Below are 13,240 nucleotides of genomic sequence, written 5' to 3' on the forward strand. Positions count from 1 at the left end.
GAGAGAGAGAGAGAGAAAGAGAGAGAGAGAGAGAGAGAGAGAGAGAGAGAGAGAGAGAGAGAGAGAGAGAGAATGAATCTATGGGAAAGCACCAATAGTCACGCACCAAAGCAAAACCCAGCTGCTTGGTTTAGAGTCTCATGAAAAAAGAATTCAATTGCTCCTAATCCTGATGCAAGGCACTTCTGAGAGCCCACACAGCATGGCTGAGTAACAGCAGTAGAGAGCATACCTTGAGGGACTTACACACCTTGACCTAGATGCAAGGGGAGCAAGCTCTACCATGGCCACCGTGGGGAGACATGTTTAGATGCAAAACAAGAATTTACTTATCTTAAAATTATATACATATGCTGCTCAGCTCCAGATAAAGCAGACATTATTCTTTGCCCTTACCCCCTTACTCCTTGACCCCCCCCCCATCCCTGTCTGGTAGTTAAGCGTGCTAGTGGCACGATTGGCTAGGCTTTGGGCTGCTGGCGGCAAATTCAGCAGCTCCAGCCACTAGGCTTTCTGAGGGCACAAGATGAGAATGCCTGTTCCCATACACCTGTCCAGTCTCACCAGTCTACGGACAGAGTTTGCTATGAGTCAAAATCAATTCAGTGGCAATGGCTATTTTTTTAACTGCAGGTTTTTGTTTTAGTTCAACAACTTAGTGCTAGGTGTTTTCCCCCCCTCAACAAGTCAGGGGACCACCCCCACTTGCCATTTTTGGAGGGAGCACCTCCTGGGAGGCCTGCTCTAGGATCTGAAGCTCTTGATGCACTTCTGTGAGCTGAGGGCCATCAGAGTATCCAGGCAACAACCAGCATCCAGATTCTTCACGGGGAGAACGGAGCGTTCTGCTCAGGGTCTCCCGTCTTGGCTTTTGGGAATCGTTAGAACCTGGCGTGTGAGATATATAATACTTCAGGTCATCTGAGTCTCAGCTGAGAAAGCTCGGTGGCTTTCTAGAGCTGCCCATACTGACACAGCCCGACTGATTCATTCGACACAGAACCTGCGAAGGTGGTGGTGTCAGGAACCAGCGCCAAAGAAACCTGTCCTGGTTAGGTGGTTTTGATGTTCAGAGTTGAAATCTACCGACTATCCAGTTCGGCTTTCTTGTTTCCCTCTGAGGTCCCAGAGAGGTGGATTTGAATTGGGATGAAACGCAAAGATTAAAACTAAGATGCACACAGACCTGGGGGATTGAAACGAAGGAGCTGATCGGTTTGTACATTTTGACCCTGGTCGGTCAGGTGGTCCTCTGGGGGATGAGGTGTTGGAAGAGGAAACGCCCCCTCCCCACACTGTGAGAAACTCCGGTCCAGCTGGAGACCCTCTGGTATATGTCCTTAGATCCCACCTGCCTGCCTTGGGGAAGTTGACCAAAACTCTTCATGGTTCTGGGCAATTTTTATCTGCCTTGCTTAGGGAAAGAGAGATGTGAAAGGACAATGAGATAGCAGGTCCTAATTGACGCAGATCAGTTCAGCCACGGGCCTGTTTGACTGACACCTGTGTGTCCTCGCCCTCACCCACATTCCAGACAGCCTTCCTGATGCAAGGTGCTGATGAGATTTGAGGTTCTGCATGGCAGAATGCTAGACTCAAAACCTCAGACTCGCTGCCATCGAGTCGATGGGCGCTCACAGGGACCCCATGGGACAGGGTAGAACTAGCTGGGCCGGTGGGTCTCCAGGGCCGAATGGTTTTTGAGTCTCAAATTCTATTATTTAGAACTTTGCCCTCAGTCAGCACTTGCCATTGGAGAAGCATTTTGAAGGAGTGCACCATAATTTGCCTATTCATGTTTGCTCTGCCCTGACATAATTTTTCAAGCCCATACGTAGGCATAATATACATACAGCTACAGAGAGTTCAATGTTTGAATTTTCTCACCTGTACAATTTAGTGCATTCAGTACTTTCCAACTGCGGTCTAATTGTTCAAAGGATTTCTCCACAGGGCCTAGGATCACACACGACAGTGCGCTTGCTGCTTGTTCAGAAAGTGTGGAAGCCGGACTCTTTCCCCTCCTCGCACACCAGTCTGTAGTCAACCCTCAGAGAGGGCTCTCCTTCTGGAGCTGAACTTCGGACAGACATTTAGCTCATCAGGGTGGATTTTTAGACAGCACTTTCCTGGGCATCTCTGGTGACGCGGAGCTATTTTCTCAATTGCTTCTGAATTTTAAAGAGCTTCCTCCTATGCACCTGTTTAGTCATTCCTCTGTCGAAAGTGCTCCCAGAGACTGATTGAAATGTACATAAGAGGAAAGGTGAGCATGTCCCAAGCAACCATTCCAAATCAATGAGTTAATTCTCTGCCTAAACCTTGGGGCCTCACCTCACTCCCAGTCAGACTGGTTTTTGTGGCTGTCAGTCTAATGCCAGCGTGGCAAATTTCCCCATTGTTACCGAATGAGCTGAGCACTCAGGTTAAGGTTGATTTTGCCCCAGGGAATTTTATCAAGGATGGAGGCCTACAGCAGCGGAAGAATTGAGGTGTGTGTGTGTGTGTGTGTGTGTGTGTGTGTGTGTGTGTGTGAGTGCGCGCACATGCGTTAGAGAGAGACACTCTTGTAGCCCTCTTGGCTACAAGTCTCCATCTTGAACTGACTTCCAGCATCGATGGGGGAACTGAACTCAGGGTAAGCATTAGAATATAGCACAAACACGTTGCCTCTCATTTCCTCCCCAGAAAGGGAGCTGAGAGTCTAACTAGCTGACTCATCTAGTGACAACTCCCTGCATTGTGTTGGGTTGTAAAAAGACAGATACTTACTAGGATCGCTGCTGGGAAATCCATTCAGTCTTTGAATTGAACCGTTAGCCATGCCTGTTTGCAATGGCTAAAATATTCCAGAGTCTTGAGTTTCCAATAATGCCTTTGGAAGTTACCTCTCCCCACACCCTGGCTTTAGAAGGTGAGAACAATGATTTGAAATAGCAAAGTGACTAAAATTCCAAATTGAAGCAAAAAAAAAAATTACCTGGAAGATTTCTACGCATTGGTTCCTTACTTACTTGGGGCCAAATAAGCTTATCTGTTGAGGCCCTTCAGGACACCTGTCTTTATATGTAATTAAATAAGCAATTTGAGATAGAAATACCAGTTGGAGAAAATCCATGTGAGGAACGTAGGTAATAGCAGCAGCTGGGCACGGGCGGAAGTTGGGAGTTCAAACTCGGCGAGCAGGTCCGAGGAGGAGCAGCAGGTGTAAAAGCCTCCTGTGGCCGATGTCGTTAACTTAAAACGTCACATCTGAGCCTTTGACCTTCCTTTTGGCCCATTGGAAATTTGTTCCAGTTATTAATATTTTCTGCTTTCTTTTCAATTGAGATTTTTCTCTTGCTTGTGTCATTGCTGTTGGTTCTTTTGTGTTTGTTTCTTGTTTTGTGTGTTTTTCTGTATGTGAAATCCAGGATAGGTAAACCTATTGAGACAGTAACTGGATTAATAATAACCTAGCGGTGTGGTGGCAGGATTGAAAGGAAATGGGGAGCTAATAGCAATGAGTACAAGAAAGAAGAAAATATTTAAAATTGATTGTGGTAATGATCGCATAGCTCTTCTCAATATGATTGAACTATTAAGAGGTGAATTATATCCCAATTGAAAAGGCCTAGCGAATTGCTTTCAAAAACATAGCAAGAAAACCCTGTGGAGGAGTTCTACTGTGTGTTAGGCTGAGTTTACCAGAGAAACAGAATCCAGAGACATTCATCCATGTGTAAGAGAGAACTTTATATTAAGAAGTAATAATAGGATGTGCTTTTTACAATTGATGTATGTATATGTATGGATTGTGATAAGAGTTGTATGAGTCCCTAATAAAATGTAAAAAAAGAAAAGAGGAGAAAAAAAAAGAAAATGATTAGGGCAAAGAATGTACAGATGTGCTTTATACAATTGATGTATGTATGTGTATGGACTGTGATAAGAGTTGTATGAGCCCCTAATAAATTGTTTATAAAAAAAGAAGTAATAATATATCAAGCAAACGTCCCCATCCAGTCCAGATCAAGTCCGTAAGTCCAACACTGAACCATAAGTCCCTCTGCAGACTCACGCAGCCACATGCAATGACGGAGAATGCAGGACGATCACAGCCCAGAAGGTGCAAAGTCTTGCGGATGCAACGGCAGTGGACACATCACAGGTCCTGCACAGTCTCAGCTGTGTGGCTCCTGCAACTCTCCGAGTGACTCAACAGCAGGACGGTGAAGGCACAGAGAGAGGGGGTTCCCAGGACCTTCCTTATGAGAAGGCCACGCCCACAAGGAGGCATCATCAGGCTGTGACCTGAGTGACAGGCCAAACTCCACCCCTTCACTCTGATATCTTCAAATTGAGACAAAATTATGTAACTACCATGTACTCTGTGATACATAGTGTCAGAGGCTGACCAGCTATAACTAATTGCAACAGCAAGACCTGAGACATGTAGGTAACCAGACATTGAATACTGTTTCAAGCTTCTTCACACATGCAGTTCAGTGACATCAATTGTGTTCATGGTGCTGTGCATGAATCATCCTCTTCAGCTGTCCTCACTCTTCCTTGTGAGGGGTCGAGGGTGAGAGGTGGGGGTCCAGAGTGAAGATGGCAGGGCCTTTTCCACCACCCCTCCTCCAACTTCCTGTCTCAATGATCCCGAGTACTCTGAGGTACCTGACATTTTTAGGAATGAGAGGTCTAGACTCAGTTACATTTAGGTATGTTACCATTGTGTGTCAGTTCTTTTCTAACTCTTTTTTTAATGAAGGAGAAAGAAAACAAATTCAACCCCCCAAATCAGTTAATTATGTGACATTACACAAGAATTTCTTGTAGTACTTCATAATATATTATGAACACTGTTTTTAATCCTGAGGGCATTCTTTATTCCCCCCCCAAAAAATTTTATTAGTAATAAATGCAGATATCATATTATTCCATCATTTAATCACATCAAGCACTATTGCATAATTGCTACCACAATCACTTTCAAAACATTCTTTTCCATGGGATTGAACAATTGAATTGTATGTGAATGGACATATTGGATTGCATAAATATGTCAATAACACAATTATTAGAACAAACAACACAAACCTTTGTTTCCTTCTTGAACTCCCTGATATCAGCTCCTTTTATACCACCCCCCCCACTAAGTCCCCCCTCTCTAGAAACCCTTATTGTTATTGCTGTCCCTATAGCTTCATCAGTCCTGGGTTTCATACCCTGAAAAACAGAAACACATATAACCAAAATTCAAGAGGGTGACCCCAATGACATAACACACCTGAGCTAACCCCAATATGAAAAAACAAACCAAAAGTACAGAGAACGTTGAAAACTAGATCAAGTCCAGTGTGCATCAGAGGGGGATCAGATGATAAGGTTTGAGCCGTTCGAGTCAGGGTTTAATCTTCTATCGTGATCTCTTCAATACACTCTATTTGGCCATCATTTCCTCCCATCCTTCCATCATGGATAGAGGGAGGTCACGGAGGCTTAGTTCCTACATAGTCCAAAAGAAATGTATCTTGGGCTCCCACTGCCAGCCACAGCCTTCTGCAAACCAGAGTCTCACATTTAGCCTCTGATACTATTCCCTCCTTCTACTTTGGATGATATGATTTTCAGTCTTTCAGTGACTGATGCTGGTGTCTTCTTCCATGTAGATTTAGTTGACATCTCACTTAGATGGCTGCTTGTTTAGAACAAGCATTTAAGACCCCAAACGCAATTGTATGTCATAACTGGGCACCAGCTAATTTCTTCACCACAGTTTACCATAGCACCCATCACTTCTGTGTCCCCTTCCTGAGGGTGAGCATGGAACAGGGCCATGATTCAAGAAATAGTTGTTCTTAAATTGGAGCTCAGCTTTAGTGTGAGCCCAAACCCCTTCCTGGATCTATGTTGGGTTTGTTTGTTTGTTTGTTTGTTTGTTTTTAATCTGCCTTTATCTCCCTTTCAAAACCTCCCTGTTAATTTATGGTAGGGAGTCTTATTGATCATCCTCCTGGGGCATAATGATCTTCTGTTAATATTGCCTTTGAGTAGTCTCTGCTGAGGGATATTGGGCCAACGTAGGCTAGCTCCATATTGCAGTACCTGAATTATTCACTTGTACAGAAACAATCCTTTCATGACTGGATGCTATTCACACAAACAATGGGGGTTGATTATCAGAGAAAATTTGCAATAACATTCACTGAGAATGTCAGTCACAGGTTTGCCAGGATAATACATGTCTTAATACAGCATAGGGGGCATTGATGTAGCCAGCCCATGTCTGTCTGCCTACCAACAGTTCGGCAATCTTGGCACAGCTGCCTTCTGCTTCCTCAGACACCAAGAATTTCCAGTCTCAAGTCGTCAGGTTACAAGTGCATCTGAGGTAGAATCCATTTTACCCAGTGGAGTTGCTGCTTCGGATCTCACTGATGCAGCCTCTGGAGCCTGCCGTGTGCAGTAAAGATCCAGGATTCAGTGTCCCAGTGCTCCATGACACTTGGCCTGGGTCCCCAGGATGTGCCCAGAACCCCGGTCAAGGTTCGGTGCATACCACCAGGGACACGCCCCCTTTAGACTCTCCCTAAAGCATTTCCAGTCATCCTTCCCTGCACCTGGAGGTTGATCCCCCGCTTCTCCTACCAACAGTCATGCTTTTGTGCAACTGAAGATGAGTTTGCTCCCTTCCCCCTCTCCTGAGTTGACTTCCCATCAGTGTCCCTCATCCCTCCGAAAGGGCTGTCCAGAGGGGACCTCGTCATAGCTTTGCATGGCCGCCACACAGTGGACAACATCCCCTTCCCCTCCCTTAACACTTTGATCCCAGCTGCCATGAGGCACCCTCCTGAAAAGCGACCTTCAAGAAACACCTAGAGAGGATGGTCTATGGTTCACTGTCTGGCCACCCTGGACAGTGGACTGGATGCCCTGAAAGCCTGAGCTCGTGCCCGTTTTGCCACTTGTTCCTACAGCAGTGGACTCATATAAGAGTTGTCATTTTATGATTCACTGACTTCACTTAACAGAATGTCTTCCAGATACCTCGATGTCATGAGGTGCTTCATAGTTTCATCGCTGTTTTTTAGGGGTGTGTAGTATCCTATTGTGTGTATATACCAGAGTTTTTAAATCCAACCTTCTACTGATGGGAATTTGGGCTGTTTCCAACTTCTTGCTATTGTGAACTGTGTTGTGATAAATGTGGGGGAGCATACATATGTTCATGGTGTGTTTCTTATTTCTTTGGAGTATATGCTCAGTAATGGTATTGCTAGATCGTATGGTATTTCTGTTGACATCTGTCTTTAGGAATCGCCATATCACTTTCCACAGTTGTACACATTTACAAGCCCACCAGCAGTAAATCAGAGTTCCAATCTTACCACACCCTCTCCAGCATTTGTTGTTCTCAGTTCTAAAAAAAAACTGGCTATGGTTATTGGTGTTAGATGGTATCTCCTGGTTGCTTTGACTTGCATTTCCCAGATGGCTAATGGCCAGGAGCATTTCCTCATGTGGTTATTAATCACCCGAGTATCATCCTTTGTGAATCGCCTGCAGGGTCCTTTGCCCACCTTCTCAGAGGGTTGTGAGTTTTTTTTTCTTGTTGTAGGCTTGTAATATACTGTAGATTTTAGTAATTAGTCCTTGTCTGTTATGCCATTGCTAAATGGCATAGCTTTTCCCATACTGGGGGCTCTATTTTCCTCTTTTTCTGAAATCTTTCAATGTACAGAAGTGTTTTATTTTTAATAGGTCCCACTCATCTATTTTATCTTCCATGGAACATGTTTCCTTTGTTATTTCTGATAGCCCATGGATTCCCTGCTCTAGGGCTCCTAGCTTTGTTCCAGGTTTCTCATTGATGATTCTGATGGCTTTGGGTTTTACATTTAGGTCTTCGATCCACCTTGAGTTTGCTTTTGTGCATGGGGTGAGATATGGGGCCTGCTTCATTCTTCTGCAGATGGATATCCAGTTTTACCAGCATTATTTATTGAAGAGGGAATCTCCTTCCCATTTAATGCTTATTGGGCTTTTGTCAAAAATCATTTGTTGGAATGTGGGTGTTTTTTATTTCTAGGGTTCTGTTCTGATCCATTGGACTATGTTTCTATCATTATATCTACAATACCAGGCTGTTTTGACAACTGTGGCTGTGTAGTAGGTTTTTTTTTGGGGGGGGAGTTCTTTGCCTATCCTGGACTTCTTCCCTCTCCATATGAAGTTAGTCATTGGTTTTTCCATTTCTTTAAAAATGATGCTGGACTTTGGATCAGGATTGCATTGAATTTGTAGATTGCTTTAGGTAGTATTGACATTTTCACAACATTGAGTCATCCAATCCATGAACATGGGACACTCTTCCATTTGTGTAGATGCCTTCTGGTGTTTTGTAGTAATGTTCTGTAGGTTGTTTGTTTGTTTGTTTGTTTGTTTTCCTCTGTACAGGTCTTTAGGTTTTGCAGTTAGGGTTATTCCTAAGTATTTCATTGACTTTGGTAAGATTTTTTTTTTCTGATGATACCTTATACCTGATCCCTTTGACACCTCGTGATCACACAGGCTGGTGTGCTTCTTCCATGTGTGGCTATTGTGAACAGTGCTGATTCCCTGATATCCCTTTCTGTATTCCCATCACGGGTATATAGGAATTCAATTTATTTCTGCTTGTTAATCTTGTATCCTGCTACTCTACTAAACGACTCTATTGTTTTCTATTGTGGGAACCTTAGGCTTCTCTCTGTATAAAATCATGTCATCTACAAATAGGGAAAGTTTCACTTCTTCTTTACCCAGTTGTACTGCCTTGATTTCTTGCCATTATCTTGTGGTTCTGGCTAGGGCATCCAGCACAATGTTGACTAAGTGTGGGGATAAGGGGCATCCTTGCCGGTTCTCTTATTCAGTGGAAATGTTTCAGCTTTTCTCCATTGTGGGTAATATTGGCTATTGTTTTTCTTTTTTTGTTTGGTTCATTTTTTTTAACATTTTATTTGGGACTCATACAACTCATCACAATCCATACATACATCAAGTGTATAAAGCACATCTGTACATTCTTTGCCCTCATCATTTTCAAAGCATTTGCTCTCCACTTAAGCCCTTTGCATCAAGTCCTCTTTTTTCCCCTCGCTCCCCACTCCCCTGTCCCTCATGTGTCCTTGATTATTTATAAATTATTATTTTGTCATATCTTGCCCTGTCTGACGTCTCCCTTCACCCTTTTTCTATTGTCCGTCCCCCAGGGAGGAGGTCACATGTAGATCCTTGTAATCAGTTTCCTCTTTCCAACCCACTCACCCTCTACCTTCCCAGTATCACCCCTCACACCTCTGGTCCTGAAGGTATCATCTGCCCTGGATTCCCTGTGCCTCCAGCTCCTATCTGCACCAGTGTACATCCTCTGCTCTATTCATCCTCTGCTCTATTCAGACTCTATTCAGTGTACATCCTCTGCTCTATTCAGAATTTGGATCGTGGTAGCTGATGGGGGAGGAAGCATTTATGAACTGGAGGAAAGCTGTATTCCTCATCGGTCCTACATCACACCCTAACTGACTCATCTCCTACCCTAGACCCCTCTGCAAGGGGATCTCCAGAGGCCTACAAATTGGCTTTGGGTCTCCAATCTGCACTTCCCCCTTCATTCACTTTGGTAAGATTTTTTCCCCTGATGATATCTTATACCTGATCCCTTTGACACCTCGTGATCACACAGGCTGGTGTTCTTCTTCCATGTGGGCTTTGTTGCTTCTGAGCTAGACAGCCGCATGATTACCTTCAAGCCTTTAAGACCCCAGACACTATATCTTTTGATAGCCGGGCACCATCAGCTTTCTTTGCCACATTTGCTTATGTACCCGTTTGTCCTTGGCAATCGTATCACGGAGGTGTGCACCCAATGATATGATTTTTTTGTTCTTTGATGCCTAATAACTGATCCCTTTGGAACCACGTGATCACACAGGCGGGTGTGTTCTTCCATGTGGGCTTTGTTGCTTCTGAGATAGATTGCCGCTTGTTTATCTTCAAACCTTTAAGACCCCAGATGCTATCTCTTTTGATAGCCGGGCACCATCAGCTTTCTTCACCACATTTGCTTGTTCACCCGCTTTGGTTTCAGTGGTTGTGTCGGGAGGGTGAGCATCACAGAATGCATGGCCTTTCTTGTGTCAAGGATTTCCCTTTTTATTTGACTAGGAATGGGTATTGGATATTGTCAGATGCTTTTCCTGAATCAATTGATATGATCCTGTGATTCTTATCCTTTTTCTTGGTGGATTATGTAAATAGCTTTTTGAATGTTGAGCTATCCCTGTATCCACTTGGTCATTCTAAAGAAGAATGTTCTCTCACGAGGATGAAAATCCCCGAGAAGTACACTTTTCAGAATTTTACAAAAGGATGTGATGCCATCTCTCCTCCCTGATCTGATGCTCTTGCTGGAGCTTCTGATCAGCATGAGAGTCATTACTATTTACGGAGCAATGACCATGGGCCAGGCAATTACTACAAGGAGAGAAAGACAGAACGGTCTACTCATAAACAGCTACAGTCTTAGAAGCCCACAGGTACTTCTACCCTGTCCTATAAGGTGGCTGAAGTCAGCATCAACTCGATGGCAGTGAGAAGCACAAACCTAAGAACTTTCTCTGTATTTCTCCCTAAATCCTCACAGTAACTGGGTGAGATGGGCACGGTGTGTCCACGGTAACCAGCATTTGAATTAGAGAGTTACATCCAGAGCCCACCATCCTAACCACATGCTATATTTCTTCCAACCAAGGCATACGTCTGTTAAGAACAAGTACCGTCATATGTGATCATACCATAATAAGTAAATAGACATAATGTGCCCACAGGTTGGCTTCTAAACATGAGGAGGCTTCAAAAAAGCTTGAGGGAAATGGAAATGAAAGATAATGGAACTTTCTCACAAACCTTTTGAAGCCTCCTTGTCCTATTCGCCAATTAAAGGAATCAGAGTTCTTCGGGGGAAATGGCTAGTTCTAGAGAAGAGACAAGATGAGCCTGGAAAACCTTGTGTTTGAAAGTAAGAAAGGGTTAACAAATGATGGATCCCTGTTCCAAAGACATAGAACCAGCTCTAAGGTCAAGCGTGGGAAAAATGAGCATCGTCTTGGTCTTCGATCGCTTGACGAGCTTTTTGGGGGGTGAGGTGACAATGGTGTCGTTCTCTGGCTTGATTGATGTTGTCATAGGAATAACTATGTTTCAACACCAGCAGACTGGATTTTGCCACCAGGACAAAGCACCATATCCACCTGACCTTGCTCTGTGTGACTTCTTTTTGTTTCCGTGAATGCAGAAGGACATGTAGAAAAGGTAAAGGAAAATTAGGGAGGTGCTGTGTCAGCCATCTAAACAGATGTTGGAAAATGTTTCCAAAAATGGAATTGCAGATTTGACAAATGTTTGAATTATAATGGAGTGTACTTTGAAGGTGATAAAGTTGTTTTGTTTAAAAAATTTTTTTAATCGCTTACTATTTTTGATAAAATAAAGTTCAGGTTTTTGAGGGGTACTCCCTCATCTGGTCTCTCTGGGTCAGAACTGACTTGATGGCACACAACAATCACAAACATTTGACAGAAGCAGACAACGTCATCTTTCTCCCAGAATTGGCTTTTGGTTAACAGGCCCAAGCTTGAGCCCCTGTGCCACCAAGGCATGATGGATATAAAGAGTGTGAATAGCATTTATTTTTCATCCCTTTACATGGGATTGTTTTCTTACTGGAAATGGGATGTAGAGACTTGCCCTTTGTGACTAATTCCTGTGTATTGGTCCCCTAAGTGAAATGACCCTTGGGTTGGGGTGCAATACAGTTGCGTGGTCAAATCTATGGTGGTGGCCCCTTTGGGGCACTGCATAGATCTCTTCCAGGTCTGAGGCTCCTGCTGGCTGCATCCTGAGAAGGCTAACCTCACTCTCCACATCTGAGTCTGTCTCAAGAAGTGGCTTCCATGTAAGGAAGCTGTCTCACAAAAGCTCATGTCCCTCTTGAAACATCTATTGCTATTCTGACTTTTAATGATTCTATTGGACAAGTAGAACTGCTTCATAGGGTTTCCTACACTGCCATACTGTATGGAAGCAGACCCCTCTTGGGGAGCAGGTGGGTTTGGACAGTTCCCTTGCCTTTTGGTTAGCAGACCAACATGTAGCCTATTGTACCACAGGGCTCCTTCCCTTGGCAGGCCCACTTTAAAGAACTGATGAAGAATAATCTAGTCTTTTGGCTCAACTAGAAGCCTCTTGGCAGTGCAAACAATGACTATGCTCAGTTACTTACTGAAAACTTAGGCATCCATCCATCCATCCATCCATCCATCCATCCATCCATCCATCCATCCATCCAGTGGCACTTTGATGAAAAAGTCTAGCAATGCACTTTCAAGACACCAGGCATTGAACACTCCCTGGAGCATGGCTCTTCTCTGATTCACAGGGGTTGTCATGAATCATAACTGACCTTCTGGCAGCTGCTGGTACTGGCTTACTCAACCAGGGCAACTCTGAAGAGGTCCTGCGGGACCAGTCAAGGACACCATGGTCAGCACAGTGCAGTTCTGCTTCGCTGGCTGCCAGCTCTTCCCTCCCTCCTTTACCCTCCCCACTGATATGAGAGCACTCCCTAAGAAATTTCTGCCAACTTCACTTCCCACCGTGTTCCTTCTTGAGTAGCCTTGTTTTCAACACATGCCTTCTCCAGTCCCATCAACTTACCACCTGGCCTCTCTGACTGCCCGATTACACAGCAGTTCATGCATAAGGAATGCAAACAGAAACATCCCCCATCCATAAGGAAGGAGGAGGCTAAATTCCTAATTATAAAGCAAAACAAAACACATTTGGCCAATAACCAAACAGAAATGAGGTATTTCTAAGCTCCTTTCATGCCACAATGCCCTTTGCAAGACAAATAGACTGTTAGCAGTTGCTATTTATTAAAAAAACATAAACTATACAAAATTAGATTAAATAGTTTGTACATTTAACTCCCATGGATCCCCTCACCCACCCCCAGCAATGACCAGTTCATGAGCGATCTTACTACACCCAAACACCAATTACTACCCGTATTATATGAAGCATTTTCTAGACATTTCATTTATAATCTTCCCAGTATGGCATAGTGGGTTATGATTTGGGCTGGTAACTGCACAGTCAGCAGTTTGAAACCACCAGCCTCTGCAAGGGAAAACAAGGCCTTCTACTC

Source organism: Tenrec ecaudatus, chromosome 8 (genome assembly GCF_050624435.1).
Source record: "Tenrec ecaudatus isolate mTenEca1 chromosome 8, mTenEca1.hap1, whole genome shotgun sequence".
Lineage (NCBI taxonomy): Eukaryota > Metazoa > Chordata > Mammalia > Afrosoricida > Tenrecidae > Tenrec > Tenrec ecaudatus.